The 19,554-nt window shown below is 47.2% G+C and overlaps 1 long non-coding RNA gene across 2 annotated transcripts in view; it reads left to right on the top strand.

Annotated features, from left to right (window-relative positions):
* Positions 1–2,639: 2,639 nt before the first annotated feature.
* Positions 2,640–19,554, top strand: part of LOC118533194 (uncharacterized) — a 39,995-nt gene continuing 23,080 nt past the window's right edge. For both annotated transcript variants that reach the window (XR_004916110.2, XR_013443963.1), the window contains exons 1-2: positions 2,640–2,726; positions 3,600–3,720. This is a non-coding gene — a long non-coding RNA (uncharacterized LOC118533194). The remainder of the gene's footprint in view (positions 2,727–3,599; positions 3,721–19,554) is intronic.

Below are 19,554 nucleotides of genomic sequence, written 5' to 3'. Positions count from 1 at the left end.
GACGCTTAACGACTGAGCCACCCAGTCGCCCCAAAATGTTCGTTTTTGTTTTTTTTTTTTTAAGATTTTGTTTGAGAGAGACAGAGAGCATGAGCCGGGGGAGGGGCAGAGGGACAGGGACAAGCAGACAACTGCTGAGCAAGGAGCCAGGACCCCGAGATCATGACCTGAGCTGAAGGCAAACACTTAACCGACTGAGCCACCCAGGCACCCCCAACTACACTTTAAGTACTTGGTTGTCAAGGGACATTTCTGTCACTGCAGAAAGTTCTATGAGACAGTGATATGTGAGCTCTGATATGAGGGGGAATTCAGTACTTCACAAATCAGAACACAGCAGCTGTTCAGCCAAAAGTTCTCACATTTATTACTGAACCAACCTACTGGTGTAGAGGCACAGTAACAGACAAAAATCATTTCCCTGATAAAACATGTCTATTGGCCAGGTAGGAGGGATGTTTACAGAGTGATAAGATAGGAACACGTGATCTTCATGCAGCTTAAATATGTGTGCCAATTATGTGTGTCATCTCATGATGTGCGATGCCTTATAGACTAAGCCTGGTTCTCCAGTGCCTCCTCTTGGAGTTGTGCCTGATTTTATTACCACTTTTCATCCAAATCCACTGGGGAATGGGACAATTCTGCTTTTGTTTCTTGGTCAGGAATCACTTGATCCTGATAGTCTTGTGAGAAGACATGGCGAGGAACAGTCAACCACACACACCAGGATGGTGGCAAAAAGGAGAAAGGAGCTAAATGCTTGGTCTTGACAGGAAACATGTGCTAACAGAGGATGGAACAGAAAAATGGCACTCTTTCACTGGGTTTATCCTGCTGGGTTTCTCTGAGCGGCCTCAACTGGAGCTAGTCCTCTTTGTGGTTCTTCTGATCTTCTATATGTTCACTCTGCTGGGAAACACCACTGTCATTGCATTTTCCCAACTGGACCCACATCTTCAGACTCCATGTACTTTTTCCTCTCCAATCTAAGCTTTCTGGGCCTGTGTTACACGACCAGCACTGTCCCGCAGCTCCTGGCTCAGCTCAGTGGAGTCAACAAGTCTATCTCCTTTGGTGGGTGTGTAGCTCAGCTGTTCCTCTCTCTAAGGCTGGGAGGCACAGAATGCATTCTCTTGGGGGTCCTGGCATTTGGCCGCTACGCAGCCATCAATGATGCTTTGAAGGCCCCTGCACTGCACAGTGATGACGCACCCCCATCTCTGTGCCTTGCTGGCTTCTGCATCCTGGTTCCTTGGTTTTGCCAACTCCTCATTGCAGACAGTGCTCATCTTCCTTGTACCACTTTGTGGGAGAAATAAACTAGATCACTTTTTTTGTAAGGTCCCCTGGCTGCTCAGGCTTGCCTGTGTTGGCACCACTGTTTATGAGTCAGAGATCTTGTCACTGTAATCATTCTCCTCATACCTGTGGCATTAATGACATTCTCCGACAGTCAGATTGTCTTAAGAAGAAGGTCAGCTGCGGGGCAGAGGAAAGGTTTGGGACATGTGGGTCCCACATCACAGTGGTCTCCCTGTTCTATGGCACGTCCATCTACATTTTACCAAGCTCAAAATGACTGGGCAAAACCTCAAAACACAGGCTCTATTTCTGGCCCAAGCACATATTGTACATCTGCTTCAAGAACAAAAAGATAACTTAAGAAAAGCCATTGCAAACATAAAGATAAGAAAAACGAAAGAACCTCTTTGGCTCCCAAAAGGTTAAAGTCATACCAACTTGCACACATTGAAAACATAAGAAGAAGTCTGTAACTTTCTGGAATGTTCTTCCTCATGATGATGTATAACTCTGTATGTAAAACAAAACAGAACAAATATATAAACCTGACCCAAATGTTCCTCCCCCGGAGAACTCCCTTCTTTGTGAAGATTGTGTTTCCCAGGCCGCCGTCCTGACTTGGGTTTGAATAAAACTCTCTTCCTTTCTCTCTAAACTATTTAAAAAGTTTCGCTCATTCAGTGTCGACAATAACAATGTGTTTTCTTTTTAAGTGAAAAATAAATGTTCCTGGTTCACAACTCCAACAGCACAGAAGGGCGGCTGTTCTTCATTCTGGAGCTTCCCTGAAGAACCAAGCATGTGTATATATATTCCAGCAAAAACGGGCTCATCCTAGAAGGATGCTTTGAAGGTCCAAGAAGCACTATTCACTCCATGGGTGAGACCAGAAGGTGAAGCTCTTCCCATTTGAGCATTACTTTTTGGGTCTTAAAATTGCCTTGGAAATGCGTGAAACCATTGCATTTCCTAAAACCCAAGCCTCGGAAGGTCCGAGCGCAGCTGACCTTGCCGGGAGCCAGGAACAGCCCTGCAGGCAGGGGTTGGTGCAGGAAGGGAAGGGGCAGGGCCCTGGGGGTGGTCTGCAGCTAGAGGCGTCCGCGGCAGGGTCCGGATGTCTTGGGGGGGGGGGAAGGCCTGCCCACGACCCCACCCATGCCTGCGCCGCCAAGCCAGGTGTTGGCGTGAGGAGGGGCCTCCTGGACCACCTGCCGTCGCAGGGAAGCGCGGATGTAAGGGCGGGTCGCCCAGTACAGGCAGGCGCAGCATCCAATGGGCTCGGGGCACCACCCTCCCCGACCAATCACCGCATGGGGGTGGAGCTACCTCTCTGTGGGAGAACCCGGAGCTGCCCCGGGATGCAGAGACGGGGCAGGTGAAGAGGCGCTCTGAGAGAGTTGACCTGTGGAGTTCCCGGCTGGGTGAGTACACTCTGTGGGCCGGTGTGGGGGTCCTGGGGATAGGGTGCACCCTGGGTGGGAGGCGGGGTCCTCGAAGGGCGTGGCGACTCAGATGAGTTTTCTTTTTCCCTTGAAAATCTCTTCTGCCGATGTTGGTCAACTGGCTGTACCCCTAGACCCGTGAACTCCAGGGCGCCCGCTCACCCGAACTTTTGTGGGATGGGTTGCAGACATTTCAGGGTTTCCCGTGTTCCCCGGGAAGAGTGCACGTAAGGACCGCACACAGTCCCCAACTTCAGTGCGGTGCCCCCGTCCCCTGGCACAGACAGTGCAGGTAATGGACCTTGAGCGGCTCCCCAAGTTCAGCAGGGTGTCCCCTGTTCCCCCAGGCACAGGTGTGGCGCTAACAAGCCCCAGAGCCGTCCCCCAACTTCAGCATTGGGCCCCGTGTCCGTAGGCGGATGGTGGTAATGGTCCGTCAGGATCGTCTGCAGGGTCCTCCAGGTTCCTGCTCCCCCAGGCACACGTGTGGTGGCAACAAGCCCCAGAGCCGTCCCCCAACTTCAGCATTGTGCCCTATGTCCCCCCAGGGATAGTGGTAATGGGCTGTCAGGATTGTGCAGGAGGGTCCTCCAGGTGGGGGCCTGGAGGCGAGTAAACCAGACCCCACTCAAGTTACATGAGGAACAGATGAGTTGAGGCGTTCATTTGGAAGAATAATTTTGCTTTTCCAAAAAAGACAAAGTCATTGGTCTACTTTAAAATGAAGGTAATTACTACTTAAGAAACAAGTGTGTGTTTCCCCTTCTCCCAGAAACCAAAGCAGGTGTGCAGGCTATAGGTCGGCGGTCCTACTTATCCCCAGCTGACAGCATTTCTCTGCTCTGGCTCCAGGAGACCCGAAGTTTTGAACATCAGCATGTGAGTCAGTGATGCAGCTTGTCACAGGACGTCAGCGTTCAGAGAAAGCAGCAGGTCCATTTGGCACAATGTCATCTTCATGTCAGGATTGGAGGTAAAACTTCTCATTAACCCCAAACCTCCTGAGCTTTTCTCTTTTCTCTAGTTGAACCACAGAGTAAAACTTAAGTAGCTGTCAGCCTTCTGGATTTGGTGCAAGAAGTTACTTAATTTCCCTGCAGGTAGAGCATTGCAGGGTATAACATTTTATCTGTTCATTTATTGCTTAGAAAATGTATTCTGAATATCTGTTTCCTAGAAATAACTTATTAGAAAGGGAAGATGAAATTTACTCTTTGTGCCTCTTTAACATTTAATTTGTTCCTTAATCTAACAGTGTTTATTCAACTGGGCCTAGGATATTGGTTTAGTGTCCAATATGTGGAGTTAGGTGGCTTTTTGTCATCGGATACAGACTTGGATGATGTCTTGTCATTTATCAAAGGTGATGTTCATAATTGATTAGTCTTTCCATCAAAAGAGTTACAATTAGGGTAGAGGGAAAATTCAAAATTATTCAAAGTAGCCTTTTACCATTTTAAAGTTGAGCTTGACTTTCAAGTTTACTAAATGTATCATCTAGATATTTTGAGGTGCCATATTTTCTCTGTAGTTTCTTTGGTGGTGGAGTCAGAAGGAGAGTCTTTGGGAATTCTTTTGGATAGAGGCATGCTGGTGGCTTCAAGGCGCTTGGCGTCAGGAGCCCTGGGGTGAATTTTGGAACTGCTTGCCTGACACTGGGTCAGTCAGGTCATCCCACAGAGTTTCTGTTGCCTCCTTATGAAATTGCTGGCAGATAATGTTCTGCTTAAAGGGGAACCCTCCCATCCTGTTGGTGGGAATACAGGCTGGTGCAGCCACTCTGGAAAACAGTGTGGAGGTTCCTCAAAAAGTTAAAAATTGAACAACCATATGATCTAGCAATTGCACTATTAGGTACTTACCCAAAGGATACAAAAATGCAGATTTGAAGGGGTATAGTACCGTGATGTTGATAGCAGCATTATCAACAATAGCCAAACTATGGAGAGAATCCCAAAGTCCATGCACTGAGGAATGGATAAAGAAGATGTGGGGTACATATATATATGATGAAATATGACCCAGCTTCAAAAAGAATTAAATCTTACCATTTGCAAGGATGTGGGTGGATCTAGAGTATAGTAAGCTAAGCAAAATCAGTAAGTCAGAGAAAGACAAATACTCTATGATTTCACTCATATCAAATTTCAGAAAGAAAACAGATGAACATGGGGTGGGGGAGAGGCAAACGAAGAAACAGACTCAACCTTAGAGAACAAACTGAGGGTTGCTGGAGGGCAGATGCGTGGGGAGAAGGGTTATATGGGTGATGGGTATTAGGGAGGGCATTTGTTGGGATGAACACCGGGTGTTATATACAGGTGAGGATTCACTAGATCCTACACCTGAAGTGAATATTACACTGCATGTTAACTAACTGGAATTTAAGTAAAAGAAGAAAAGACAAAGACAATGTTCTGCTTCATGAAAAGTGAGGTAAAAATGTAGTGATTTTGACTGTACTATTCTGTAGATGATAGTTTTAAAACACCCTGTTTTAGGATACACTAGTCCTTGGAAGGCTGCGATGAAAGATTTAGATCTCAGAGCATGTTCGTGTTCCATTGATATGTTACTTACAGTTTGCACAGGTAGGAAGGTAAGTGGAGAGAAATAAGACAGAAGAAGAAAGTAGGTGTGAACCATTCCTTAGGTAGCCTTCCACCTTTCTAATGAAAGCCTTGGGCCAGTGTCATTTTGGAAGAAGAGGGGGAATCCTGGAGCTCTGCAGTAGATGGGGGAGTTCCAGGTCTGGGTAAAGCTGACAGGGGCCTCAGAGGAGAGCTGAGCGCATTGTGCAGGAGGACGTGGGCAGGGCGGGCTCCAGGGGTGCCTGTGGGTCTCCCGTGTGAGAGCTGTGACAGGTGAGGGCCGTGAGCGGGTTCCTGGCTGAGGACAGGTGAGGCACAGGTGGAGAGCTGGCCGAGCACCTTCTTCTGTGCCACCAGCCTCACCCAACACACACCACCTCATCGTCCGTCCCTGTCACTCCAGTTCAGACTCCTCAGAGTAGCCAGGCTGAGATGTTTGTTTGTGCTTCTTTCTTTGCATGTGTGTGAAGTTTGAAAACTTAGATGATGGAAATGACGGGTCATCAGAACATCTGTTACTCTTTTATTTCCTGCTCTTCTTTCAATCACCAAAGTGAATCATACCTGCCTAGTGGAAGGGGCTATCTGTATGTTTTCATTTCCTGTTTTAATTAAACAATGGGAAAACAATCTTCTGAAATATTAAAAGAATCCTTTGTGAGTGTTCATGTTTTTCTCTTATGTGAACCACATTCCAATATTAGAAAGTATGTTTTAAAGTAAACACAGCCTCAGAGCTGTGACAGGGTGCGGTGGCCTTTCTGAGGGGGAGAAATGGAGAAGGAGTATAGGTTCTTTAGGAGCTCGGGGAGTGGCGCATCATGCTCCCAAAGGAAATCAAGCCCCCTGTTAGCCTTTCCTGAGGGGGCTGTTTACCTGGTGGCCCATCGTGGGCTCTGGAAGCTTGACCCCGTGAGTCACTTGCGACTTGAGCTGGGGAATTTATGAAGAAAACAGAAGGAATCCTGGAGGGTGCCTGCATCCTTTGTACTTGGACAACTCCATGTAGCAAAGGAACCCATCACCCATGAAGCGTATCGGGATCCCTGAGGGTGTGGGCTTTGCTTCCTGGGCTGAGGTTGTGTCTTCATCCTTATCTGGACCAGAGCCAGGGTGTGTGGCTATGGAGATCCAGACCCTTATGTGACCATGTCATTATTAATATTATTATTTTAAGAAAGCAATATAGACCTTGACTTCCAGATACAAATATCAAAAGGAAAAACACAAGGTCAAATATATATATATAATGATTGAACTCGTGGCCTCTCTCATTAGTATGGGTAACGTAGGACTGCACTTATGAGAAAGACCAAGGAGTTATATTTTGATAGAAGTGTGCTGTGCACACGTAGTGTTTTATTCTATCATTTGCCTTATTTCTCTGAAGGGAAACTAGAGCGATGACTGGAGCTTGGTTTCCGACTTTAAGGAATGGGAGACAAGTGAGTTGAAAGAGCAGTGTTGATGGTGACATGGTGCTCAGTGCCCAGTGAGGGAAGGTTTGAAGCTCGGACTTGGAAGCATTGGTGTTCAGCGAGGATGTTGTCCGAGTTTCCAACACATGGAGTCACTTGGCTGGTGTGCCTAATCGGGCAGTTCCTGCCTTTCTAAGGGCAGTTTGGAAGTGGCTTGAGACCCTAGGGCATTTGTGGAGTGGTCTGGATGGGACACCTGTGTGGGCCAGTGTAGACACCCCCCGGGGAATTCCAGAGGTAACGATGAGCACATCTGTGAGGCTGGAGTTTGCTTCTCTGTGAGAAGCATTGATCTGGAGTGGAAAGAAGTCGCTGGGTCTTATGACTCCCTGTGTGAGCAGGTCTCAGCCTGGCAGGGTAGTCAGATCAGATAGCTGGGGGGTTGTGACGCCGTGGTGGTGGACCGTCGCTCATGATGGGCAGGCCAGCTTGCTACGGGGACAGGGATTGGGGTCTCCCCCCCCACCTGGCCAGCCCTCCTGCTGCAGATGTGATAAGAGAGTTGCTTCCTGTTTGGTTCTCCAGCCCTCGGCTCAGCAGGGTGGTTGGTGGGAAGTAGCCCACACGCAGCATTATCGATTCTTGCCCAGTGTACCGCCTGCTTCCTCGGAGGAGGCACAGCGGATGTCCTCTGCCTGGTGTCTGTGAGTTCAGCCAGCAGAAGCACTTCTTCCAGAGCCACACCCCTGAGAAACCCTCTCTCCACGTTCCTGTGCTGTGTGCAAGAGGTCACTTTTCATTTGGAACTGAAATCTCAGCTCCTGCCGTTAGGTTCCGAGGCCACACAGGACACCAGTCTCCATGAAGGTCTAGTTCCAAGTGAAACCTGATGTGTGAGACTGAGGCCGAACCTGGGCGGCCTGCTGACCCAGCTGCAGGCTCCTTCCTGAAAACTGTGCAGCAAAGCCTGGTTTGTGATGACGTCACAGGAAAGAGGGACAGGTGCAGCACTCTGCTTGACCACAGGAGGATTCTGGACGTCAATCACAGGCGGTTGGTGCAGGGAGGAGAGATGGCTGTTTCCCAGGACCTTGGCCAGAGGGAGATTTGGATCCTGGGATGGGTCTCTGCTCAACTTTCTCGGATGAGCACCTCAGACAAGGAGAGGAAGTGTGTGTGCTCACCTGTAATCGAGGAAGGTGTCTGGTTTCAGGTTTCAATTGCAGGTGGATTCCTCGTGTGGCTCATTTTCCTGATGGAGTTCAGGGTGTAGTAGGTGGACCCCCTGGTCCTGTGCATCCTGGCTGTGCAAGGGAAAAGGAGCCCCAGGGCTTTGGACCAGGAAATCAGAGGGAGTCAGTGGTGAAATCATCAGTGTAGGCCTCCATTTCTCCCCTGTCTAGATGGACTGGTGACTGTGATAAATGCTATGGAAATACAGAGCAGGAGACAGGGCTGGAGTGCTTAAGGGGAGGTAGGAGTGGTGCTTGCTATTCACATAGGGCCCAGGTGGGACTTCACTAGGAAGGTGATCCTTGAGTCAAGATCTAACAAAGGTAAGTGATATCACATCAAGAGCATTCTAAACGGAAGAGAAAGAATGTGCAAAGGCCCCAGGGCAGGAGCATACCTGGTATATCTAGGAGCAGCAAGAAGGCCCTGTGGCCGCAGGAGACAGCTTAGGACATGACCTCAGGGAGGTGACAGGGGAGACAGAAAGCCATTGCAGGGCTGTGACCCCATGGGACCCTGTTTCACTGGGCCTTCCTGACTACAGTGTTGAGAACAGATGACAGAGGTTGAGGATGCGCAAGGGAGGTCCATGACGAAGCTTTTCCAGGAACTTAGGCAAGAGATGGGCTCCAGTGTGGACCAGACAGGTGGCCTTGGAAGGAGTGGTGAGTCCTATTCTGAGTACGTTTTGAAGATGGAGCTCACAGGATTTGCCAATGGATTAGATATTGGGAGTGGCAGAAAGGAGGAATTGGGGTAACTCCCAGCTGTGGTTGGTTGTCCTGAGGAAGGGGAAGGAGAAGGTTTCTGGGAGTAGGAGGTAGTCCGTGTTCCCCATGCTGAGGAAGGTGCCTTTCATGGTGGATCTGCTGATGTTTGTGTCCAGGCGATCATTTAACATCTCCTCCCTCAGCAACTTTCAAGTACAAGTATCCCCCACTTTTTAAAAGTTCACGGTAAGACACTTGGCTTTTTTTGAAAGATCTACATTATTACCTGGCTTCAGTAACAGGAAGAAACCTGAAGAGGATTTCCCTCTTATGTAAAAAGTCAAAAAGTGAGCATCGCGTTCAGCATCTGTTTTGCGGGGAGCCACTGCAGAGGCGGCCTGCACCCCACCCAGCTCCTTCCTGGGAACCGCTCTCTGCCTCTAGCCCCCAGCACTTTCAATTGACACCACACCTGGGGTCTGTCTCTGGGATGATTGCCGTCCCTACAGTTGTGAGATGATAGCGGATTGCGGGTTTGACTTAGGTTTCCCTGACGACCATTAGTGATGTTGGACAGCTTCTTCTGTGTCTGTCGGCCACCTGTGTGCCATCTTGGGAAAGAATCTATTCACATCTTCTCCCTGTTTTTTATACAGGTTTTTTGTTTTGTTTTGATTTGTAGGAGTGTTTTGTGTATTTTGGATATTAGCCTCTTCTCACACATATGATTTGCAGATATTTTTTCTCATTGGGTAGGTCGCCTTTTCAGTTTTTGATGGTTTCTTTTTCTGTGCAGAAGATTTTAGTTTGATGTCGTCCACTTGTTTATTTTTGCATTTGTTGCCTTTGCTTTTGGTGTCTGATCGAAAAGACTCTTTGCCCAAACCGAAGTTGAGAAACTTACTACCTGTGTTTTCTTCTCGGCGGTTTATGGATTCAGGTCTTATGTTCAAGTCATTCATCCATTTAAATTTTTGTGTGTGCTGTAAGAAAGTGATCCAGTTCCATTCTTCTGCATTTAGTGTCCAGTGTTCCAGTACCGTTCACTGAAGAGACAGTCCTTTCCCCACTGTGTATTTTCTGCTCCTTTGTGGCCAGTTAGCACCATACATGTGTGGGTTAGTTTCTGAGCTTTCTATTCTGTTCCATTGACCTGTGTGTCTGTTTCTAGGCCAGTACCATACAGTTTTGATGACTACAGCTTTGTAATCGGGCTTGAAATCCAGGAGTTTGGTGCTATCAAATCTGCTTTGCGGGCAGACGTGTTTTCTGACAGAGCTCTGGCCTCAACAGTCTGAGTTAGACTGACTATAGCATACCCAGCTTTTCTTACTCCTTTTTCCATGAAACTATTGTCATCAGTAAACCAGCTGTCCTTCGCAATTTTAATAGGGGCATCTTAAATCTGGTCAACCCAAGAACCTCTGAACAGTTGCGCTCTATAGAAGTACAGTGGTCAGATCCAGGCATAAGGCTAGCTGGGTTTAAAGTCTGACAGGTTTTAAGTGTTATTTCAGGCATATCTATAAGCATTGCCTGGTGTTTAATAAGTCGGCTTCCCATCATCTATTGGTGGTCTTTGGTCTCTAAGACCTTCTGAACCTGATGTGGAAGTCATTCCAGTCAGGGACTGTCCCAAAGTGAGCTTGGAGGCTCCTTTTACCAGGAGCACTGTTGGATGCTTAGCTAAAGCCTTTGTTTGCAATTGTACATCCATAGAGGTGGCTTCTAGACTAAATATGACTATGAGAGACAAAACCACTAAGAAGTCCTTTCTGTTTGAGGTAAAGCATTAATATCCTAATTACAAGGAATCACTGGCAAGTGGGAGAAGACTTGTCAAGATATAAGGGCATCCCCAGGTACATTAGCCAATGCAATCATAAAGAAAGTGGGGTCATCAGATATCTCCACAAGTCTATAGTTAACCCTATGGAGTGGGATATGCTCTGGCTTTTAGGGAATGATTTCATCATCCCAACCACAACGAATTGGTCAAGGTGCTAGTGGAGTTATACAATTGTTGGGGAATCGATCCCATTTTCCAGTTGTTCAAATAATCATACGCCCATGGGGTCCTGTTATAACCCCCCAGAATAAAAAGCACAAAGATTGTCTATATGAGCTGTTGTGGCAATTTCTCTGAAGTTTACCTCAAGCTGTCTAACTTAAGCAAACATTTAAGGATACTCAAAACTAGGATTTAAGATCTGCAAAGGTGGGTTATTGAAACATAATTTTTCTCTCTAAAATACTCATTTCCAGAGATAGCCAAATCAGGACTATTTGAAAAACAAGTCCAGTTTTAACAAACTTGGCCTAATCATTTACATAAGCTCAGCAAGAATAGTGATTGATCATATAGATCTTTTTAGAATCTGCTTTGCTGGAACTTTTATAAGGAATCTCTAGGTTGAACTTTCTGTAGCCTCTCCTGGCCAGAAGCCAAGCCAAGTACTTGCCATCAGATATGCCTGCAATACCTGTAGATTTGGGCGAATTCCTCTTCATGGAGATCCCCAAAGTATCCTGAGGTTCCTGTACCTGCCAGGAAGTGACATTCTCTACTCACCTGGTGAGGCTGCTGGGAACTCTGTAAGCAAGGTCAAGGGGCTTTATGGCTCCAGGTCTGTTAAAGTCAACCTTAGTTCCTTAAAGCTGTTTGGTCATATCTGAGTCTATGCACGTCTCTCTCAAATACGACATTCCAGTCAAAGCCTTGGTCAAATAACCAATGTTACCAAAGGTGTCCTGTTACAAGGAGAACAGATTCTTATTGAACTTATGCAAATGACTATGATTGCCATGGACGAAAGAATACTGAGACCTTTATAATTTTAGAGGGTTCAGGTAGAGAGAAAAGTTAAATGCTTCAATTTGTTTACAAATGAGTATTTTATCACATTTCTGTAAGTCATTGATATCTTAAGAGAGTCTCCTTAGTCTGGAAGAGTAAACATTAGAGAACCAGCAATGTTTCAAGCAAGAGTCACAAAACTAAAATCATCTTTTTAATTCATTGAGTCCCATGTTACTATTTCTTACTTAGTTTGAGTGCAGCTTTAGTTAGTTCTGGAAATTCTTACCCATTTTAGTTTTAGGATTTTAAAGATATTGAATACCTGTGTGTGTCCTGAAAGTCCTTTTTGTGAATCTCCTTGAAGATGAAACTCATTTTGCAAGAGAATAAGAACAATTATACAACTCAGAATAGACATGGTGAAAGATATGATGAGATGCGAGTTTACAGTATAGCTGGCAAGAAAATCAGGTCATTTCTGTGACACATAACACTAGCCAGAATAGCCAGAATATTGAGTAATAATGACCTTATATTAAAACATTAAAACTTTAGGAATTGCATATAACCTCTAGAAGAGTTATAGCATTTACCCAAATGTAACCTAAGGCTTCTGGAGTTACTTAGCATACCAAATAAAAGGCCCTTCATTTACAATTTAAATCTTGGAAAGTTTGTTAAAACCTAAGAAAGTTATAGCACATGCCTGAATAGGATTACAGATCATTACAAAACAATTATTTTCATTTAACCAAGGTGACAATAAGAGATTTGAAAGGCAAATATGTAGGGTTCTATAGTTGTTAGCAAAACTTAGCTCCTTTAATACTGAGAAGTCTTAACCAAGTGATTGAAGACCTGATGACAAAATATAGAAACTGGTTTTCTGGACAGATGAGAAAAAAACCTTTGTTTACATTTTCTTATCCAGAGCAGATGAACAATTCAAGAAACCTTGTCTTTTGAACAGAAGAGAATTTCAGTCTTATGCCCGTGTACCTTTAAAATCCATTCATTTCAATCTTAGTCCATCCTGACCACACCTAAAATTCCTTTCCAAAGATTTCCCATCAGTCTTAATTACATTTAGCAGAATTTTGCACTCTTAGAAACCTTAGTCTCCAGTGAAGCCTAAGTAGAACCAATTGTGAACTGTTATACCAGAATTCTTTAGACGGCAAATTTGTCAGTTAAGCACAAAGCATGTTTACCAACAGATTTAAATATCCTTAGTTTCTTTGCAGTAAGAAGTGAAAAAGTACAACCCTATGTCCAGTAATCAATGATTTAACATTTTATCCTATTTGGAAAAGACCTAGATGTCCAACGAATTAATCCCATTTATTATCCAAGCAAACTTTAAAGTTTCAGGTTACCAAAGAGTTTTTTTACCTTCTTATGGTACCTTACCTTACCTTATCTTACCTTCTATGAAAACTTTGATGAGACAGACAATTAACCATCATTTTAGTCATCTTTTTGCTAACAACTTGCAACAGAAATAACGTGAGCTTATTGGACCTTCAGTAAACCTCGATAGAATAAATTTCACATTTAGTGCTGATAACTTGAAAGACATGTCTATCTTAATTAAACCAACAAAGTTAACTTAATTCAAATACTGAATTATGTTCCACCTGGATCCTCCCCATTGTCAGTTTTTACCTGAGACACTGGTGGGGAAATCTGGAGTGGGTGGTGTTAGGTCCAGGGGTTGCTCTTCGTGCTCCTTTACAGTGAAGGGAGGAGCCCTGGTGCCTGAGGCACTGAGGACGGTACAGGAGCCAGTCATGCAGGCCGCCCCCAAGGTGGTGTGGAAACAGAAGGGGGAGGGGAGACAGAAGAGGCAAAGTGCTGCCAGAAGGCAGAGAAAGGGTTCCCGGTTCTAGAGCTCATCAGCTCCAACAGAGGTGCAGATGCCATGTTCTCCCCCCAACAAGGGCGGAGGGGTTAGGCAGTCCATGTCGGGCCAGAGAAGACAGGGAATTTCCCTGAAACAAAGGGAGTTTGGGCAGCTGCTTGGGAATATTCCTTAAAGTTCCCCTCCCGAGGGAGACTAACCACATTTGGCTCCAGTTACAGCCATTAACCCAGGAAACGAGTGAGGGAGAAGCCCCCACATCTGTTAGGAGGAACAGAGAGAAAGAGTCAGAGTCCTCTTTGCTAGGAATGGCCTGTTTTCTCCAGCAATCTGGGTTTGGTTGGAGGAGGCCTATTTAGATAATTATCATCCAATATGTCACAAGCGGGTTTACTAGCGGACACATCGGGCAATCAGATTCTGCAAAAGGCCCTTAGGTTGGGGTCCTGGTGTAGAACAATGAAGGCCTAGGTACGAGCAATGAAGTTACCCTAGGTCCATGTGCCCTGTTTCCTGCAGAGGAGATCTAACCGATAGATCCCACTGAGGCCATGCCGTGTTACAGGAGCTTAGTGCTTTCCTAAATTTTATAATCCGAATTGTTTCTAGTGGGTTAAAAGGCACCCGAAGGGAGAGTCCTTGGGAACCAAAGAAGCCTGCTAAGGCCATGCTCCCAGAAAAGTAAAGAAGGTCCATTACCAAAATCTCCCCAACTCCCGGGTGGTGTCCCACGCAGGCTTTGTCAGAGGTTCCAGGCGTCAAAAGCAACCGGAGGCGTCCCTCAAATAAAAATTGCTATTGATCACCATCCTGCCTTCCCCTGAAGGCATTCCTGCCATAAAAGGCCCGTATGAGGGATGCCGGCATCCCTCCCCTTCCCCATCGCATCCTAGGCTGCCGATGGGTGCCTGGTGAATGGACCGAAACACTCGTGCCATACTATCCTATGTCCTGAATGTGGTGTTATTGCCCTGCCAACTTAACCCATGGAAAATACTAGAAAAGTTTTACAAGGGGAAAGTACCAAATTTTGTAGCTTTAATAGTTACTAGAGGACAGTGACGGAAAACAGTAAAGATTGAAACCCATCATGGTCTAAGTGACATTCCAACACATGTAGTCTTTACAGCCAACTTCCCTAGGAAATGGTCCCCGGTTGGGTTTTAGTTCAATCAGGTACTGGTTTCAGCTGGCTCCCAGTGGAGGTCTCACAGCCAGAAGTGGCTAGACCAGGGATGTGAAGGGACCACATTAGATCAATCAGGAGGAAACCTCACCCAGGAGTCTTAAGATTGGCAGCCATCCTGGTGACGTAGGTGGCCGTCCCGTGCCCAAGACAGACAACTTTGTATAAGGACAGGAATAAAGAGAGGGCATCAAGTTTCTGGATCTTATTACCATCCCGGCCAGGTACTAACTTCCAGCAAAAAGGCAGGCTTTCTCCTCCCCATAGAGTAGCCACGGGCTAGAGGATTGCAGTCTGAGCAACTGGCATGAAAGTGTTCCAGTAAGACCAGACCATAGTCCTTGAAGAGCCCCGGAAATGAGAGTAAAGGAAGAGAGAAAGGACTCACTAATTTTACACCAAAGCTCAGAGTCCAGATGTAAAGACTCAAAGGCCCATGTTTGGGTGCCATATGATGAAGTTTTAGAATATAAGTGAGTTCAGTGGGGTGGAGTTCGGAGCTGATGACTAAGAAAGAATTCTTGAAATGTCTTTGGAGCAAAATGGTGGTTTATGAAAGCACAGGGACAGGACCCGTGGGCAGAAAGAGCTGCTGCACCGGGGTTGTGAGGGGTGGCTGATTATATACTATGGGTTGGGAAAGGTGAGGAAAAGGGAGGTTTCAAAAGGATTTTTGTATGTTAAAGAAGACTCACAGGATACCAGAGTCCTTGCCATTGCCAAGTTAAGGTTGTTGACCCCTCTAGTAAGTCATTAACATTAAGATAGTTGGGAGCGTCCTGGAAGAATGTCACACATGTCCCACCCAGGAGTGGGAGGTGGGGAGAGGTTGCAGGGTGTTGGCTTATGCTTTGTCTTCAGCCAGCCTTCTCTTCCCTCATCAGTGGCTTCAAGCAGCTTGGTGTCAGGAGCCCTGGGTTGAGTTCTGGAACTGCTTGCCTGACCCTGGCTGAGTCAGGTTATCCCACAGAGCTTCCATTGACTCCTTATGAAATTATTGGAAGGTAATATCTATGAAAAGGCTTTTTACACAGAAAGTCTTCTGTCTAATGAAGAGGAACTAAAAATGAGGTGATTTGGCCTGCATTATTCTGTAAATAATAGTTTTAAAACTGCCTGTCATAGGATATGGTATTTTATTGTACAAGGAGTCCTCAGAAGGCTACAATGAAAGATTCAGATCTCAGAGCATGTTCATGTTCCATCGATATGTTACTTACAGTTTGCGCAGGTAGGAAGGTAAGTGGAGAGAAATACGACAGAAGGGGAAAGTAGGTGTGAACCATTCCTTAGGTAGCCTTCTACCTCTCTCATGAAAGCCTTGGGCCAGTGTCATTTTGGAAGAAGAGGGGGAGTCCTGGAGCTCTGCAGCAGATGGGGGAGTTCCAGGTCTGGGTAAAGCTGACAGGGGTCCTGGAGGAGAGCTGAGCGCATTCTGCAGGAGGGTGTGGGCAGGGCGGGCTCCAGGGGTGGCTGTGGGTCTCCCGTGTGAGAGCTGTGACAGGTGAGGGCCGTGAGCGGGTTCCTGGCTGAGGACAGGTGAGGGCCAGGTGAGAGCTGGCCGAGCACCTTCTTCTGTGCCACCAGCCTCACCCAACACACACCACCTCATCGTCCGTCCCTGTCACTCCAGGTCAGATGTCTCGGAGTTGCCAGACTGAGACGTTTGTTTGAGCTTCTTTCTTTGTGTGTGAAGTTTCAAAACTTTGATCATGGAAATGACGGGTCGTCAGAACATCTGTTACTCTTTTATTTCCTGCTCTTCTTTCAATCACCAAAGAAAATCATACCTGCTAGTGGAAGGGGCTATCTGTGTGTTTTTATTTCCTCTTTTAATTAAACAATGGGAAAACAATCTTCTGAAATATTAAAAGAATCCTTTGTGGGTTTTCATGTTTTTCTCTTCTATGAACCACATTCCGAATTTAGAAATTATGTTTTAAAGTAAAACAGCTTCAGAGCTGTAACAGGGTGCAGTGCCCTTTGTGAGAGGGACACATGGAGAAGGAGTGTAGGTTCTTTAGGAGCTCGGGGAGTGGCTCATCGTGCTCCCAAAGGAAACTGAACCCCTGTTAGCCTTCTCCAAGGGGGCTGCTTACCTGGTGGCTCATCGTGGGCTCTGGAAGCTTGACCCAGTGAGTCATTTGCGACTTGAGCTGGGGAATTTATGAAGAAAACAGAAGGAATCCTGGAGGGTGCCTGCATCCTTTGTACTCGGACAACTGCATTCAGCAAAGGAACCCATCACCCGTGAGGCGAGTCAGGATCCCTGAGGGTGTGGGCCTCGCTTCCTGGGCTAAGGTTGTGTCTTCATCCTTATCTGGACCAGAGCCAGGGTGTGTGGCTATGGAGATCCAGACCCTTATGTGACCACATCATTATTAATATTATTATTTTAAGAAAGCAGTATAGACCTTGACTTCCAGATACAAATATCAAAAGGAAAAACACAAGGTCAAATATATATATAATGATTGAACTTATGGTATCTCTCATTAGTATGGGTAATGTAGGGCTGCCCATATGAGAAAGACCAAGGAATTACATTTGATAGAAGTGTGCTGTGCACACGTAGTGTTTTATTCTATCATTTGCCTTATTTCTCTGCAGGGAAAATGGAGCGGTGACGGAGCTTGGTTTCCAACTTTAAGGAATGGGAGACAAGTGAATTGAAAGAGCAGTATTGATGTTGACATGGTGCTCAGTGCCCAGTGAGCGAAGGTTTGAAGGTCAGACTTGGAAGCGTTGGTGTTCAGCGAGGATGTTGTCCGAGTTTCCAGCACATGGAGTCACTTGGCTGGTGTGCCTAATCGGGCAGTTCCTGCCTTTCTAAGGGCAGCTTGGAAGTGGCTTGAGACCCTAGGGCATTTGTGGAGTGGTCTGGATGGGACAGCTGTGTGGGCCAGTGTAGACACCCCCCAGGGAATTCCAGAGCTGACGATGAGCACATCTGTGAGGCTGGAGTTTGCTTCTCTGTGAGAAGCATGGAGCTGGAGTGGAAGGAAGTCTCTGGGTCTTATGACTCCCTGTGTGAGCAGGTCTCAGCCTGGCAGCGTAGTCGGATCAGATAGCTGGGGGGTTGTGACGCCGTGGTGGTGGACCGTCGCTCATGATGGGCAGGCCAGCTTGCTCCAGGGACAGGGACTAGGGTCTCCTCCCTGGCTAGCCCTCCTGCTGCAGATGTGATCAGAGAGTTGCTTCCTGTTTGGTTCTCCAGCCCTCGGCTCAGCTGGGTGGTTGGTGGGAAGCGGCCCACACGCAGCATTATCGATTCTTGCCCAGTGTGCCGCCTGCTTCCTCGGGAGGAGGCACAGCGACTGTCCTCTGCCTGGTGTCTGTGATTTCAGCCAGCAGAAGCACTTCTTCCAGAGCCACACCCCTGAGAAACCCTCTCTCCACGTTCCTGTGCTGTGTGCAAGAGGTCACTTTTCATTTGGAACTGAAATCTCAGCTCCTGCCGTTAGGTTCCGAGGCCACACAGGACACCAGTCTCCATGAAGGTCTAGTTCCAAGTGAAACCTGATGTGTGAGACTGAGGCCGAACCTGGGCGGCCTGCTGACCCAGCTGCAGGCTCCTTCCTGAAAACTGTGCAGCAAAGCCTGGTTTGTGATGACGTCACAGGAAAGAGGGACAGGTGCAGCACTCTGCTTGACCACAGGAGGATTCTGGACGTCAATCCCAGGTGGTTGGTGCAGGGAGGAGAGATGTCTGTTTCCCAGGACCTTGGCGACAGGGAGATTTGGATCCTGGGGTGCATATCTGCTCAGCTTTCTCGGATGAGCACCTCGGACAAGGAGAGGAAGTGTGTGTGCTCACCTGTAATCGAGGAAGGTGTCTGGGTTCAGGTTTCAATTGCAGGTGGATTCCTCGTGTGGCTCATTTTCCTGATGGAGTTTAGGGTGCAGTAGTTGGACCCCCTGGACCTGGGCATCCTGGCTGTGCAAGAGCCCTGGGGCACCTTTTCCCCCGGGCTTTGGACCAGGAAGTCAGAGGGAGTCAGTGGTGAAACCATCAGTGTAGGCCTCTGTTTCTGCCCTGCCGAGATGGACTGGTGACTGTGATAACTGCTGTGGAAATACAGAGCAGGAGACAGGGCTGGGGTGCCGAAGGGGAGGTGGGGGTGGTGCTTGCTATTCACGTAGGGGCCAGGTGGGACTTCACTAGGGACGTGATACTTGAGTCAAGATCTAAAGAAGGTGAGTGATTGGGCGCCTGGGTGGCTCAGTCGTTAAGCGTCTGCCTTCGGCTCGGGTCATGATCCCAGGGTCCTGGGATCGAGTCCCACATCAGGTTCCCTGCTCGGCGGGAGGCCTGCTTCTCCCTCTCCCACTCCCACTGCTTGTGTTCCTGCTCTCATTATCTCTGTCTCTGTCAAATAAATATAAAAGGAAGGGAGGAAGGGAGGAAGGGAAGGAAGGAAGGAAAGTGATATCACATCAAGAGCATTCTAAATGGAAGAGAAAGAATGTGCAAAGGCCCTGGGGCAGGAGCATACCAGGTATGTCCAGGAGCAGCATAAGGGCCTGTGGCCACAGGAGACAGCTTAGGACATGACCTCAGGGAGGTGACAGGGGAGACAGAAAGCCATTGCAGGGCTGTGACCCCATGGGACCCTGTTTCACTGGGCCTTCCTGACTACAGTGTTGAGAACAGATGACAGAGGTTGAGGATGCGCAAGGGAGGTCCATGATGAAGCTTTTCCAGGAACTCAGGCAAGAGATGGGCTCCAGTGTGGACCAGACAGGTGGCCTTGGAATGAGTGGTCAGTCCTATTCTGGGTACGTTTTGAAAATGGGGCTCACCGAATTTTCTGATGCGTTAGGTATTGGGCATGAGAGAAAGGAGGAATTGGGGTAACTCCCAGCTGTGGTTGATTGTCCTGAGCGAGGGGAAGGAGGTTTCTGGGGGTAGGAGGTCATCTGTGTTCCCCATGCTGAGGAAGGTGCCTTTCACGGTGGATCTGCTGATGTTTGTGTCCGGGAGAACATTTAACATCTACTCCCTTAG

Source organism: Halichoerus grypus, chromosome 14, assembly GCF_964656455.1.
Source record: "Halichoerus grypus chromosome 14, mHalGry1.hap1.1, whole genome shotgun sequence".
Lineage (NCBI taxonomy): Eukaryota > Metazoa > Chordata > Mammalia > Carnivora > Phocidae > Halichoerus > Halichoerus grypus.
Note: the sequence above shows the minus strand (reverse complement) of the source record. Positions and strands in the feature narration are given on the sequence as shown.